We start from the raw sequence: 15,002 nt of genomic DNA on the forward strand, positions 1-15,002 counted from the left end.
GAGGTAACTCTGTTTCAAGAACTGCAATCTTTTGCAGACGTCTGTGGCGTTTTGGGCAGAGGGACGGTTCTAAACCAATCTGAACCAGAGGCAATTTCGCAGCCAGCCGTCGGTGGTTTCCCGTCTCAGGAATGTAAGGTGCCCGCAGCGGGAGGTTGTTCCGTTAGCGCTTCCGCTTTCGTCAGTGAAGTTCTTCTGCGGAACGTTTGTAGATCCCGTCGTGTTCTTCAAGCTATGTCGTTTGAGCACTGTGCTGATAGGCTGACGTAAGAAAACAGGACACGAAATATACAAGGCGAGAGTGCAAAGCACGGAGCTCTAGGCAAAGGCGGTCCGAACCGCAGCAAAGCCGGAGGTCGACATGTCCAAATAGACCAAATCAGAAACTAAGCAGAGAAAAACGGCATCTGTAGAGAAAGAAAACAGATGGAGGAAAAGAAAGAAAGAACAGGAGGATCCCCTCCCCCCATAGAGGGTCTGTTATCCCCAGATCGAGTGCGTCCAGTGGAATCCATGTGTTGGCAGCCCCAACTGATGACAAAACACGAAGCAAGCATCTGGAGGAAGCTCAAACCCTTCATGCGTTGCCACAGTTACTAGCGAGTGGTTTGCAAGCACAGGCACGTCTGCTGCAAGTACAGCGCCGTCAGGAGACAGGGGTTGCTGGCCCATTCCCCACGCTCGGTGGCTGGGCATCACCGCCCTGGAGTACGGCCGATAGAAAACGGCGGCTGCCATTTGCGCCGCCCGGCAACTCATACTTACCTGGCAGGGGAGATACCATGATCAAGAAGGTGGTTCACCCAGGGCGAGGCTTGGCCATTGCACTCCGGCCACGCTGACCCCTGCGAATTCCCCAAATGTGGGAATCTCGACTGCATAATTTCTGGTAGTGGGGGACTGCGTTCGCGCTCTCCCCTGAGCACAGTGGTTCAAGACAGAGTTCAGGCGGTAGCGTCGGACCCGGCTGGAGCGTCGCTTCCCTCTCTTCCTCGCCCTTGGGCCAGCCTCTTTTGCTCCCGTTGAGCTGCGCGCGCCTGTGGAAGGCCTGCCCAACCGTCGCTAGAAGAGTCTGTTCAGACGCCGAAAACTACTCGAAAGGTCCCCCCTCAAAGCGGTTTGACCAGGTGAAGGAACACGCAAAGAGAGCCCCCGGTGGCTTTTGTCCGCCAAGCGAGTGTGCCCTGTGGAACGTCAGGATTCTATTTGCCGGCCTGCCGCTGTTACTGACGGAACGAATGCAGACCGTGTGAAAGGTCATCATTTTATCTGCCGTTAAGTAAGCGAACGCTTCTGCTCGGATCAGAGGTAACTCTGTTTCAAGAACTGCAATCTTTTGCAGACGTCTGTGGCGTTTTGGGCAGAGGGACGGTTCTAAACCAATCTGAACCAGAGGCAATTTCGCAGCCAGCCGTCGGTGGTTTCCCGTCTCAGGAATGTAAGGTGCCCGCAGCGGGAGGTTGTTCCGTTAGCGCTTCCGCTTTCGTCAGTGAAGTTCTTCTGCGGAACGTTTGTAGATCCCGTCGTGTTCTTCAAGCTATGTCGTTTGAGCACTGTGCTGATAGGCTGACGTAAGAAAACAGGACACGAAATATACAAGGCGAGAGTGCAAAGCACGGAGCTCTAGGCAAAGGCGGTCCGAACCGCAGCAAAGCCGGAGGTCGACATGTCCAAATAGACCAAATCAGAAACTAAGCAGAGAAAAACGGCATCTGTAGAGAAAGAAAACAGATGGAGGAAAAGAAAGAAAGAACAGGAGGATCCCCTCCCCCCATAGAGGGTCTGTTATCCCCAGATCGAGTGCGTCCAGTGGAATCCATGTGTTGGCAGCCCCAACTGATGACAAAACACGAAGCAAGCATCTGGAGGAAGCTCAAACCCTTCATGCGTTGCCACAGTTACTAGCGAGTGGTTTGCAAGCACAGGCACGTCTGCTGCAAGTACAGCGCCGTCAGGAGACAGGGGTTGCTGGCCCATTCCCCACGCTCGGTGGCTGGGCATCACCGCCCTGGAGTACGGCCGATAGAAAACGGCGGCTGCCATTTGCGCCGCCCGGCAACTCATACTTACCTGGCAGGGGAGATACCATGATCAAGAAGGTGGTTCACCCAGGGCGAGGCTTGGCCATTGCACTCCGGCCACGCTGACCCCTGCGAATTCCCCAAATGTGGGAATCTCGACTGCATAATTTCTGGTAGTGGGGGACTGCGTTCGCGCTCTCCCCTGAGCACAGTGGTTCAAGACAGAGTTCAGGCGGTAGCGTCGGACCCGGCTGGAGCGTCGCTTCCCTCTCTTCCTCGCCCTTGGGCCAGCCTCTTTTGCTCCCGTTGAGCTGCGCGCGCCTGTGGAAGGCCTGCCCAACCGTCGCTAGAAGAGTCTGTTCAGACGCCGAAAACTACTCGAAAGGTCCCCCCTCAAAGCGGTTTGACCAGGTGAAGGAACACGCAAAGAGAGCCCCCGGTGGCTTTTGTCCGCCAAGCGAGTGTGCCCTGTGGAACGTCAGGATTCTATTTGCCGGCCTGCCGCTGTTACTGACGGAACGAATGCAGACCGTGTGAAAGGTCATCATTTTATCTGCCGTTAAGTAAGCGAACGCTTCTGCTCGGATCAGAGGTAACTCTGTTTCAAGAACTGCAATCTTTTGCAGACGTCTGTGGCGTTTTGGGCAGAGGGACGGTTCTAAACCAATCTGAACCAGAGGCAATTTCGCAGCCAGCCGTCGGTGGTTTCCCGTCTCAGGAATGTAAGGTGCCCGCAGCGGGAGGTTGTTCCGTTAGCGCTTCCGCTTTCGTCAGTGAAGTTCTTCTGCGGAACGTTTGTAGATCCCGTCGTGTTCTTCAAGCTATGTCGTTTGAGCACTGTGCTGATAGGCTGACGTAAGAAAACAGGACACGAAATATACAAGGCGAGAGTGCAAAGCACGGAGCTCTAGGCAAAGGCGGTCCGAACCGCAGCAAAGCCGGAGGTCGACATGTCCAAATAGACCAAATCAGAAACTAAGCAGAGAAAAACGGCATCTGTAGAGAAAGAAAACAGATGGAGGAAAAGAAAGAAAGAACAGGAGGATCCCCTCCCCCCATAGAGGGTCTGTTATCCCCAGATCGAGTGCGTCCAGTGGAATCCATGTGTTGGCAGCCCCAACTGATGACAAAACACGAAGCAAGCATCTGGAGGAAGCTCAAACCCTTCATGCGTTGCCACAGTTACTAGCGAGTGGTTTGCAAGCACAGGCACGTCTGCTGCAAGTACAGCGCCGTCAGGAGACAGGGGTTGCTGGCCCATTCCCCACGCTCGGTGGCTGGGCATCACCGCCCTGGAGTACGGCCGATAGAAAACGGCGGCTGCCATTTGCGCCGCCCGGCAACTCATACTTACCTGGCAGGGGAGATACCATGATCAAGAAGGTGGTTCACCCAGGGCGAGGCTTGGCCATTGCACTCCGGCCACGCTGACCCCTGCGAATTCCCCAAATGTGGGAATCTCGACTGCATAATTTCTGGTAGTGGGGGACTGCGTTCGCGCTCTCCCCTGAGCACAGTGGTTCAAGACAGAGTTCAGGCGGTAGCGTCGGACCCGGCTGGAGCGTCGCTTCCCTCTCTTCCTCGCCCTTGGGCCAGCCTCTTTTGCTCCCGTTGAGCTGCGCGCGCCTGTGGAAGGCCTGCCCAACCGTCGCTAGAAGAGTCTGTTCAGACGCCGAAAACTACTCGAAAGGTCCCCCCTCAAAGCGGTTTGACCAGGTGAAGGAACACGCAAAGAGAGCCCCCGGTGGCTTTTGTCCGCCAAGCGAGTGTGCCCTGTGGAACGTCAGGATTCTATTTGCCGGCCTGCCGCTGTTACTGACGGAACGAATGCAGACCGTGTGAAAGGTCATCATTTTATCTGCCGTTAAGTAAGCGAACGCTTCTGCTCGGATCAGAGGTAACTCTGTTTCAAGAACTGCAATCTTTTGCAGACGTCTGTGGCGTTTTGGGCAGAGGGACGGTTCTAAACCAATCTGAACCAGAGGCAATTTCGCAGCCAGCCGTCGGTGGTTTCCCGTCTCAGGAATGTAAGGTGCCCGCAGCGGGAGGTTGTTCCGTTAGCGCTTCCGCTTTCGTCAGTGAAGTTCTTCTGCGGAACGTTTGTAGATCCCGTCGTGTTCTTCAAGCTATGTCGTTTGAGCACTGTGCTGATAGGCTGACGTAAGAAAACAGGACACGAAATATACAAGGCGAGAGTGCAAAGCACGGAGCTCTAGGCAAAGGCGGTCCGAACCGCAGCAAAGCCGGAGGTCGACATGTCCAAATAGACCAAATCAGAAACTAAGCAGAGAAAAACGGCATCTGTAGAGAAAGAAAACAGATGGAGGAAAAGAAAGAAAGAACAGGAGGATCCCCTCCCCCCATAGAGGGTCTGTTATCCCCAGATCGAGTGCGTCCAGTGGAATCCATGTGTTGGCAGCCCCAACTGATGACAAAACACGAAGCAAGCATCTGGAGGAAGCTCAAACCCTTCATGCGTTGCCACAGTTACTAGCGAGTGGTTTGCAAGCACAGGCACGTCTGCTGCAAGTACAGCGCCGTCAGGAGACAGGGGTTGCTGGCCCATTCCCCACGCTCGGTGGCTGGGCATCACCGCCCTGGAGTACGGCCGATAGAAAACGGCGGCTGCCATTTGCGCCGCCCGGCAACTCATACTTACCTGGCAGGGGAGATACCATGATCAAGAAGGTGGTTCACCCAGGGCGAGGCTTGGCCATTGCACTCCGGCCACGCTGACCCCTGCGAATTCCCCAAATGTGGGAATCTCGACTGCATAATTTCTGGTAGTGGGGGACTGCGTTCGCGCTCTCCCCTGAGCACAGTGGTTCAAGACAGAGTTCAGGCGGTAGCGTCGGACCCGGCTGGAGCGTCGCTTCCCTCTCTTCCTCGCCCTTGGGCCAGCCTCTTTTGCTCCCGTTGAGCTGCGCGCGCCTGTGGAAGGCCTGCCCAACCGTCGCTAGAAGAGTCTGTTCAGACGCCGAAAACTACTCGAAAGGTCCCCCCTCAAAGCGGTTTGACCAGGTGAAGGAACACGCAAAGAGAGCCCCCGGTGGCTTTTGTCCGCCAAGCGAGTGTGCCCTGTGGAACGTCAGGATTCTATTTGCCGGCCTGCCGCTGTTACTGACGGAACGAATGCAGACCGTGTGAAAGGTCATCATTTTATCTGCCGTTAAGTAAGCGAACGCTTCTGCTCGGATCAGAGGTAACTCTGTTTCAAGAACTGCAATCTTTTGCAGACGTCTGTGGCGTTTTGGGCAGAGGGACGGTTCTAAACCAATCTGAACCAGAGGCAATTTCGCAGCCAGCCGTCGGTGGTTTCCCGTCTCAGGAATGTAAGGTGCCCGCAGCGGGAGGTTGTTCCGTTAGCGCTTCCGCTTTCGTCAGTGAAGTTCTTCTGCGGAACGTTTGTAGATCCCGTCGTGTTCTTCAAGCTATGTCGTTTGAGCACTGTGCTGATAGGCTGACGTAAGAAAACAGGACACGAAATATACAAGGCGAGAGTGCAAAGCACGGAGCTCTAGGCAAAGGCGGTCCGAACCGCAGCAAAGCCGGAGGTCGACATGTCCAAATAGACCAAATCAGAAACTAAGCAGAGAAAAACGGCATCTGTAGAGAAAGAAAACAGATGGAGGAAAAGAAAGAAAGAACAGGAGGATCCCCTCCCCCCATAGAGGGTCTGTTATCCCCAGATCGAGTGCGTCCAGTGGAATCCATGTGTTGGCAGCCCCAACTGATGACAAAACACGAAGCAAGCATCTGGAGGAAGCTCAAACCCTTCATGCGTTGCCACAGTTACTAGCGAGTGGTTTGCAAGCACAGGCACGTCTGCTGCAAGTACAGCGCCGTCAGGAGACAGGGGTTGCTGGCCCATTCCCCACGCTCGGTGGCTGGGCATCACCGCCCTGGAGTACGGCCGATAGAAAACGGCGGCTGCCATTTGCGCCGCCCGGCAACTCATACTTACCTGGCAGGGGAGATACCATGATCAAGAAGGTGGTTCACCCAGGGCGAGGCTTGGCCATTGCACTCCGGCCACGCTGACCCCTGCGAATTCCCCAAATGTGGGAATCTCGACTGCATAATTTCTGGTAGTGGGGGACTGCGTTCGCGCTCTCCCCTGAGCACAGTGGTTCAAGACAGAGTTCAGGCGGTAGCGTCGGACCCGGCTGGAGCGTCGCTTCCCTCTCTTCCTCGCCCTTGGGCCAGCCTCTTTTGCTCCCGTTGAGCTGCGCGCGCCTGTGGAAGGCCTGCCCAACCGTCGCTAGAAGAGTCTGTTCAGACGCCGAAAACTACTCGAAAGGTCCCCCCTCAAAGCGGTTTGACCAGGTGAAGGAACACGCAAAGAGAGCCCCCGGTGGCTTTTGTCCGCCAAGCGAGTGTGCCCTGTGGAACGTCAGGATTCTATTTGCCGGCCTGCCGCTGTTACTGACGGAACGAATGCAGACCGTGTGAAAGGTCATCATTTTATCTGCCGTTAAGTAAGCGAACGCTTCTGCTCGGATCAGAGGTAACTCTGTTTCAAGAACTGCAATCTTTTGCAGACGTCTGTGGCGTTTTGGGCAGAGGGACGGTTCTAAACCAATCTGAACCAGAGGCAATTTCGCAGCCAGCCGTCGGTGGTTTCCCGTCTCAGGAATGTAAGGTGCCCGCAGCGGGAGGTTGTTCCGTTAGCGCTTCCGCTTTCGTCAGTGAAGTTCTTCTGCGGAACGTTTGTAGATCCCGTCGTGTTCTTCAAGCTATGTCGTTTGAGCACTGTGCTGATAGGCTGACGTAAGAAAACAGGACACGAAATATACAAGGCGAGAGTGCAAAGCACGGAGCTCTAGGCAAAGGCGGTCCGAACCGCAGCAAAGCCGGAGGTCGACATGTCCAAATAGACCAAATCAGAAACTAAGCAGAGAAAAACGGCATCTGTAGAGAAAGAAAACAGATGGAGGAAAAGAAAGAAAGAACAGGAGGATCCCCTCCCCCCATAGAGGGTCTGTTATCCCCAGATCGAGTGCGTCCAGTGGAATCCATGTGTTGGCAGCCCCAACTGATGACAAAACACGAAGCAAGCATCTGGAGGAAGCTCAAACCCTTCATGCGTTGCCACAGTTACTAGCGAGTGGTTTGCAAGCACAGGCACGTCTGCTGCAAGTACAGCGCCGTCAGGAGACAGGGGTTGCTGGCCCATTCCCCACGCTCGGTGGCTGGGCATCACCGCCCTGGAGTACGGCCGATAGAAAACGGCGGCTGCCATTTGCGCCGCCCGGCAACTCATACTTACCTGGCAGGGGAGATACCATGATCAAGAAGGTGGTTCACCCAGGGCGAGGCTTGGCCATTGCACTCCGGCCACGCTGACCCCTGCGAATTCCCCAAATGTGGGAATCTCGACTGCATAATTTCTGGTAGTGGGGGACTGCGTTCGCGCTCTCCCCTTAGCACAGTGGTTCAAGACAGAGTTCAGGCGGTAGCGTCGGACCCGGCTGGAGCGTCGCTTCCCTCTCTTCCTCGCCCTTGGGCCAGCCTCTTTTGCTCCCGTTGAGCTGCGCGCGCCTGTGGAAGGCCTGCCCAACCGTCGCTAGAAGAGTCTGTTCAGACGCCGAAAACTACTCGAAAGGTCCCCCCTCAAAGCGGTTTGACCAGGTGAAGGAACACGCAAAGAGAGCCCCCGGTGGCTTTTGTCCGCCAAGCGAGTGTGCCCTGTGGAACGTCAGGATTCTATTTGCCGGCCTGCCGCTGTTACTGACGGAACGAATGCAGACCGTGTGAAAGGTCATCATTTTATCATTTATCATCGTTTATCATTTTTAACAGGACACGAAATATACAAGGCGAGAGTGCAAAGCACGGAGCTCTAGGCAAAGGCGGTCAAAGATATAGCCCTTTTCACAGTAATTTGCTGTAATCATGCTACCTGCCGTAATTTCACAATAAAAATATGAATACAACATATTACTGTGAATTTTTCAGTTAAATACTGTGAAAAGATACTAATGTAATTTACTGTGAAAAATTACAGTAACTTGTTGTGAAAACCTGGAAATTTTTTACAGTGTACGCTTTTCGAAGTCCTTCATTTGGCAGCTGATAGACTTCCCTGTGTCACAGCTTCGCTGCCATTATTTTTTCTCGCCTTCAAGGGCATTGTTTCTGTCAATGCTGTGTCGATGCCAACTGAGCTGTGTCCTTCCCTGGTGCTGCGCCTGTTTTAAATAGCTGTCTTAAGCTGTTGGTGTGCTTAAAAAAAAAAAAAAAAAAAAAAAAAAAAAAAAAAAAAAAAGTCAATTTTCACCGGGGGTCTCATTTTTCACCTAGAAGGGCAGGGATTTTTCTTCCAGCAGTCTGGTGTCAGCGGCTGGCTACCAGGCTGGTCTTGGAGAAGTTCTCTAGATTCTCGTAGCCTTTCGCAATATACCCTAGGAACGCCTTGATCAATCCTGAAAACTTTCTATTCAGGGACCATAGAAAGCGTATTGACTCAATGTATCTCAATGTGGTATGGAAACAGCTCAAACCAGGACCGCAAAGCACTTCAAAGAGTTGTGCGATTAGCTGAGCGCATCTCATTGTCTGCTCTCCCCTCCTAGCAGGACATCTATCTCAAACTCTGTAAAAATAGAACTGTTAAAATCTGTAAGGACTTAAATCACCCTGGTAATTACCTATTCACTTTGCTTCCATCTGGTAAGCTTTTCCGTAGCTTGATGGCAAAAACTGAGAGACTTAGGAGGAGCTTCTTTCCCCAGGCCATCAGGCTTCTAAATTCTAACCCGGTCTTATACATCACTTGACTTTACGTATATATCACTGTATTAGTCATATCTATAAGCTACCTCATATTGCTGCTATTCTTATTACTTTGTATAATTTTATCATTATTTTTTGCACATATTTTTCTTATTATTATTTAATTTTTGTTAATCTATACTTGCACTGTCTCTGGAATGGACCTGACCTTCATTCACTGATGGTAATACTTTGTATTATTATTTATGTGACAAATAAAACTCTTGACCTGACTCGATTCTCGTCAGTTTGGATGAGACGTTTTGCAGACGGCCAGTGGACTCACTTTCCAGTTTATAACCCTCAATCTCTTCCAAGAGCAGGTCTGCAGAAATGGGACGAAAGTCAAAAGTCAGCCTTGATGATATACCCCCACCAGCCTAACAGAAAAGGGCCATAACTATACTCAACTCAGGGCGGGAACATGGTCCGGGTAGGAGTACTTTTGTGAGACGTAGGCTTCCAGAGGTCTGGGGGGGCGTAGGATCTTTGGCCATCCCTTGCCTGGGGGCCGGGTCGGGGAAGTGGTGCCGGCTGAGCAGGAGACTACCTTCTCCTCCTCTTCCTCCTCCACCAGCTTGCTGAGATCTTTGAGCTGGGACTGGATGCACTCTGTAGTAAGCATGCAGCAAGGTTCTGCACACAGACGCTCGGCATCTGGGCCAACTGGTTCCCAATCATCGTCTTCCGACCACGCTAACCGAGACACCACAGGAACCGCCCATTAATTGGATTGCAACCACGCAACAACTCCTGAGACACAACTCCTGAGTCACTTTTCCATGCTTTGCTCTTCCCATGGCCTCTTTCCGGCCAGAGGCAGAGAGCTCTGCGTGCTGCTTCAGGTGTCTGTCTAGACGGGCCGGTGTTCTGCAACAGCTGGGCACCTGGCACAGCATCTTACGTGTGTCCTTATGGCCAGCGCTGAGCAAGAGCAAAAGCCTCTTCTCTTCCGAGTTTGTCACCTTGTCAACCGCTAACAGGTGCGACAAGAGCCGGCTGTAGACTGAAGCAGAGCGTACATTCAGCCATGACCATCCAAGATCAATGCTGCAGGGAAAGACTTACACACTAAGTGGAATGGTTTAAAAGGAGGCGGCAGAGGCATCCACTTCCGAGTCATGACGCTGGTGACACTTCTTAAAGGGGAAAACATCTACCCCTGAACCAGGGGTATAAACCGATACCTTCAAGATCCCCTTGGTCCAATGCATGGATAAGCTGTTACTACTTTAGGGGGATTTCCCCATTCAAAGGAACCATGTGTGTCCAAGGAACAACGCACCGTTTGGGCAGCTTTACTGCGCCAGCCGTCGGAGCTTTTACACAGCCTTATTCTTTCTCTTTCTCACAAAGGGATGGTATGAGCCCCATCGAACACGCACCATTTTGGCAGCTTTACTGTGCCAGCCGTGGGAGCTTTTGCACAGCTTTTTTTCCTTCTCTTTCCCACAAAGGGATGGTATGAGCCCTATCAAACACGCACCTTTTTGGGCAGCTTTACTGCACCAGCCGCTGAAGCTTGAGCACTGCTTTTCCTTTTTCAAAGGGTTTAGTAGAACCCCACCAAACACACACACACCTTTTTGGGCAGCTTTACTGCGCCAGCCATGGGAGCTTTTGCACGGCTTTTCCCTTTTTCAAATAGAATCGTAGAACCTGATCGAACATGCACTTTTTCAGGACATTTAGTGGGCGTCATTGTGCCCACCAGTCATTAGACCAGTCATCTTCCAACTGGACCATGATAGCTCGCTAGAAAGACCAACAATCCCACAAACTGGCCTAGTCGTTCCAGACGCTTGCTAGAAAGACCCACCACTCTGCAAACTCACTGCACTAGCTCTCACTTGACCAAAGCTTGCCCAGGGACCCACACTCTTCCCAGGGAGCCAGGGTCCACGTTAGGGGGGCTGGAACCACTGAGCTCAATATCCCACAAATCACACCCCTTCTGCCCAGGGACCCACACCCTTTCTGGGGCCATCGCCAGCCCCACAGGGTTCTCTTGATTGACACCTGTTCTCCAGCAGTGCCTGAGCACCCCACTTTTAAGCCCGGGAACATGGATTTAGAGAAAAAGCATGTGCTAGTTGTTCTGTTGGTGTCCCACCTGGCTCTGGGGCACCACCCTCTCCACCACCTTAATGTACTGTGGTTCAGACAGCTGGGGTGCACCAGCCTTTCCCAGTTCCACTACCTATGGCAGTGCTCAAATTTCGAGGTGGCTGGGGTGCACCAATGACGCGTAGTTCTAGCAACAGATGATATAGGAGTTCTGTGTTAACCTTGCTCGGTTGGCAGGGTTCGAACGTGTTTGCTGGGGCAGCTAGTCTACGTAAAGACCCCTTGGTTTTTTCCCAACTATGCCAGGATGCACGACCAAATGCTCGCCTGAAACGGATGCAACTGCTCGGGCAGATGGCTTGGCCATAGACCCCTGCTTCTTTCCCATTGAGCCAGGATGCTCAACCAAAGGCTCGCGGGAAACAGATGCACCTGCTTGGGCAGATCAGCCTGGTTATAGCTCCCCTGGTTCTTTCCTATTTTGCCAGAACGCACAGCCAAAGGCTCGCAGGAAACAGACACAGCTGCTCAGGCAGACGGCTTGGCCATTGATCCCCTGCTTTTTTGCCATTGAGCCAGGACCCACGGCTGACGGCTTGCAAGAAACAGACACACTTACTCGGGCAGACCAGCCTGCCCTTAGACCACCTGCTTTTTTCCATTGTGCCAGGACGCGCAGTCAAAGGCTAGCGGGAAATGGATGCACCTGCTCGGTCAGACCAGCCTGGCCTTAGAGCCCCTGCTTTTTTTCCAATCGTGCCAAGAGGTGCGGCCGAAGGCTCGCGGGAAATGGACACACCTGTTCAGGCAGACCAGCCTGGCCTTAGAACCCCCTGGTTTGTTTAACCGCACAACTATCAACAAACAAAGTCCACAATTTCACGCCGTCCCCAAAATCCTGATGGCAGGTCAGAGGCATTTGGCATCAGGCACGTACTTCCAGGCGCAGGATATCTCGACAGGTTGGTCAGGAAAGATTGTTTCCCACCGGCAGTGGTGGAAAGAGTACCGAGAAAGCATACTTAGGTAAAAGTACCATTACTTGCATAAAAAATATAGTTAGAGTAGAGTAAATGTACCTGTTGTAATTATTACTCAAAGTAGGAGTAAAAAGTAGCCCTTTTAAAAGTACTCATGAGTAGTGAATACTGAGTATTATGCTGTTAAAAGTTGATACATTTACATGTAATTTGTTGATGTGTGTAAGCCTAACATTCTGTAGAAAAGCAAACTCATAAAACTTGTCTTCGATGTTCATCGTGCTCTGAATGAGCGTTATAACTGTAGTGTAGCGTGTAACTGCTTCATTCTGGAGGGTTAAAAAAAAAACCAGACTCGTCTATGGGAGTCGATTCTTGTCTTCAAGTCAATTCCAGCACAATGTCCATTGAGGAATAGAGGAATCGACTATTTTGGAGTCGACACTCTAATCCCTAAGCAACGGCACTCAATCTGGCTGTCAACAAAGCTGCTCATGCGGCTGCTTTCGCCAATTTCAGGTAAGTTTAGTCCTTAAAAGCACTCGAATATTACATACAGCTGTTCCCGACTCTTTTCTTACTGGTAATTGACATTTGTGTTGAATATTTATTTTATAGTGATGGTTAGAGTGTGTAAAAACTCTGTTAGCGCCTTGGCATAGTAATGGGCTTTTGTTTGTAAAATTTTTAGCTTTTAATGACAATGTTTTGTTATCAATGTTTATTAGGAGGTCGTGTAGTAAATAGCCTAAAATATCTACTGTACTGTCAAACACGAATTGAAACCCCTTGTGGAAAAACAGCTTAAACCTGCCAACCAGTTTAGACAATTTTAAGCTGTTTTTTTCTGCAGGAACATTAGTACATACTTTCACTGTAACGACAAACTAATACAGCTTTTAAAAAGTACTTTGTGATTTCAGGACTGACACAATTACCCTCACAACAGAATAGAAGAGATTTCTAAAAACCTGATGGGAACTAGCTGATCACAGAGATGGAGGAAACATGGGTAATACAAGAAAACTTATTAAACAAAAATGTTTGATTAGTGTGTTAAGGCGCATTGTTGGTGCGTTGCTATTTTGAGTAAAAAAAGTTTAAAAAATTCGTAAAAAAATTCAATTTGGTATACGAAATGCATTTTTTCTGTTTGGAATAGAACACTCATTTGAGGGATGGTGGGTCTCTAGCACGACAAAGTCAGTTTGAGCAGGATGGTGGGTCTCTAGCACGACAAAGTCAGTTTGAGGGAATGGTGGGTCACTAGCACGACAAAAGTCAGTTTGAGGGGGATGGTGGGTCTCTAGCACGACAAAGTCAGTTTGAGGGGGATGGTGGGTCTCTAGCACGACAAAGTCAGTTTGAGGGGGATGGTGGGTCTCTAGCATGACAAAGTCAGTTTGAGGGAATGGTGGGTCACTAGCACGACAAAGTCAATTTGAGGGGATGGTGGGTCTCTAGCACGACAAAGTCAGTTTGAGGGGGATGGTGGGTCTCTAGCATGACAAAGTCAGTTTGAGGGGATGGTGGGTCACTAGCACGACAAAGTCAATTTGAGGGGATGGTGGGTCACTAGCACGACAAAGTCAGTTTGAGGGTGATGGTGGGTCTTTGGAACAACCGCTGGCAAACTTATGGATGCGATCACCGGGGGAGTTGATTAGACCCAGGCCCAAGCCCACCATGACCTTCCCGAATAAAGACCACCTTTCTCAGCATGTCCCCCGCCCCCCGAGCCTTTGGAAGCCTTGAACCCGCAAGCCTACCCATTCCCGGACCACGTCCTCACACTGAGTTAAGTATTTTTATAGCACTTTGCTGTTGGGCTGGTGGGGTTATGTCGTCGTTTCTGCTGACTCTTGGTTGTCCCCTTTCTGCAGACCTGCTTTTGGGGGAATTTGAAGGCTTCCAACTGGGCAGCGAGCCTACCGCCTGCCTACGGAACAACATCACTTCCAAGCTGGGCAGTATCAAGACTTTTCTGGGATACATGGCAAAAGGCACCGCGGAGCCAGAGTACTTCCTTTTTCTCAATCAGCCAGCCCGAATCCGAGCTTGGCCTGCCCTGCTGGGCCGCACGCGGATGACCGAGCCAATGAGACAGCACTATCTAAAAAACCTAGCCCAGTTTCTAGACTACCTCTCAGAAACCCCGCCGGCCTCCTGCCGCCTCTCCAGCATGGCCCTGGTACTGATTCGCAGGGAGGTCAGAGCTCTCATTTGCGGCAAACGCCGGCATTTCATCGTGTACAAGGTCAGAACCAAGCAGGCGAAGGAAAGCAGACTAATCTCTAAGGCCAGCCTGGTACGCTGTCCCCAGACCGCTGGAAGGAACATCCCTGCCCTCCTAAGTAAGTGATCTATCCGCCGGTCAGCATTTCCACCTTTTCGTTTCTCCGTTTCTGCTCCAAGGCACCAGCAGCTCTTGGTTAAATCAGCCATGTCAGCCAGCCCCCCCTTCCCCCCCAAATGGAATAAGAAGAGCGGGCTGACGTGGCTGGTTTAACTGGGTTACCAAAAGAGCTGCTGGTGACCTGGAGCAGAAATTGGTGTTCTTATTTCCCCTTTGCTTTAGGCCACCAACAGCTTTTGGTTAAACCAGCCACGTCAGTCTGAAGGGAGGGCAGACTGACGTGGCTGGTTTAGCTGGGTGAACCAAGAGCTGCTGGTGACCCGGAGCAGAATATGATTATTCCCGCCCCCTCCCTTTGCTTTAGGGCTCCAACGGCTCTTGTTAAACCATAGTTAAACCATTGGTGGTCTAATTTGTCTAACCTTACTGCCTTCATCAGATAGCCTGGAGTCCAACCCAAACACTGTAGTATCAGGTTAACTACTGAGGTAGGAACCTTGTGTAGGTGTTTGTTGAAGGGGGAGCATTAAAGCCGTGGGTTTAATAGACATACTGTGTGGTCCTTCTGATGTGCCTCCTAGAAAGGTTATAGTGTACATATTAACCACTTAACATTGTGTCAGAAGCAAAAACGTAATATTAACGGATGTCGAACAAATAAGAGACAACACAGTACGCAGGCTATTTGTTTCTCTCTGCCGTTTACTGAAAGCTCGGGGCTAATGCTAGCGAGCTCACAGACTGCAAAATGAATCAGTTTCAAGTTTCTCCACCAGAGAAGTTTATATTTAAAGCAGAAGACTT

At 51.3% G+C, this 15,002-nt stretch overlaps 6 non-coding genes across 6 annotated transcripts; all 6 read left to right on the forward strand.

Annotated features, from left to right (window-relative positions):
* The first annotated feature begins 757 nt into the window (after positions 1-757).
* LOC137494215 (U1 spliceosomal RNA) lies at positions 758-921 on the forward strand. Its single transcript, XR_015484877.1, has one exon. It is a non-coding gene; the product is annotated as a U1 spliceosomal RNA (small nuclear RNA).
* A 1,141-nt stretch (positions 922-2,062) lies between these two features.
* Positions 2,063-2,226, forward strand: LOC137494363 (U1 spliceosomal RNA). The gene has a single exon (XR_015484889.1). It is a non-coding gene; the product is annotated as a U1 spliceosomal RNA (small nuclear RNA).
* Positions 2,227-3,367: 1,141 nt separating this feature from the next.
* LOC137494211 (U1 spliceosomal RNA) lies at positions 3,368-3,531 on the forward strand. The gene has a single exon (XR_015484901.1). It is a non-coding gene; the product is annotated as a U1 spliceosomal RNA (small nuclear RNA).
* Positions 3,532-4,672: 1,141 nt separating this feature from the next.
* Positions 4,673-4,836, forward strand: LOC141384032 (U1 spliceosomal RNA). Its single transcript, XR_015484912.1, has one exon. It is a non-coding gene; the product is annotated as a U1 spliceosomal RNA (small nuclear RNA).
* A 1,141-nt stretch (positions 4,837-5,977) lies between these two features.
* LOC141384034 (U1 spliceosomal RNA) lies at positions 5,978-6,141 on the forward strand. The gene has a single exon (XR_015484923.1). It is a non-coding gene; the product is annotated as a U1 spliceosomal RNA (small nuclear RNA).
* A 1,141-nt stretch (positions 6,142-7,282) lies between these two features.
* Positions 7,283-7,446, forward strand: LOC137494209 (U1 spliceosomal RNA). The gene has a single exon (XR_015485125.1). It is a non-coding gene; the product is annotated as a U1 spliceosomal RNA (small nuclear RNA).
* Positions 7,447-15,002: the final 7,556 nt, after the last annotated feature.

Source organism: Danio rerio, chromosome 4, assembly GCF_052040795.2.
Source record: "Danio rerio strain M-AB ecotype USA chromosome 4, GRCz13ab, whole genome shotgun sequence".
In the NCBI taxonomy this organism is placed as follows: Eukaryota; Metazoa; Chordata; class Actinopteri; order Cypriniformes; family Danionidae; genus Danio; species Danio rerio.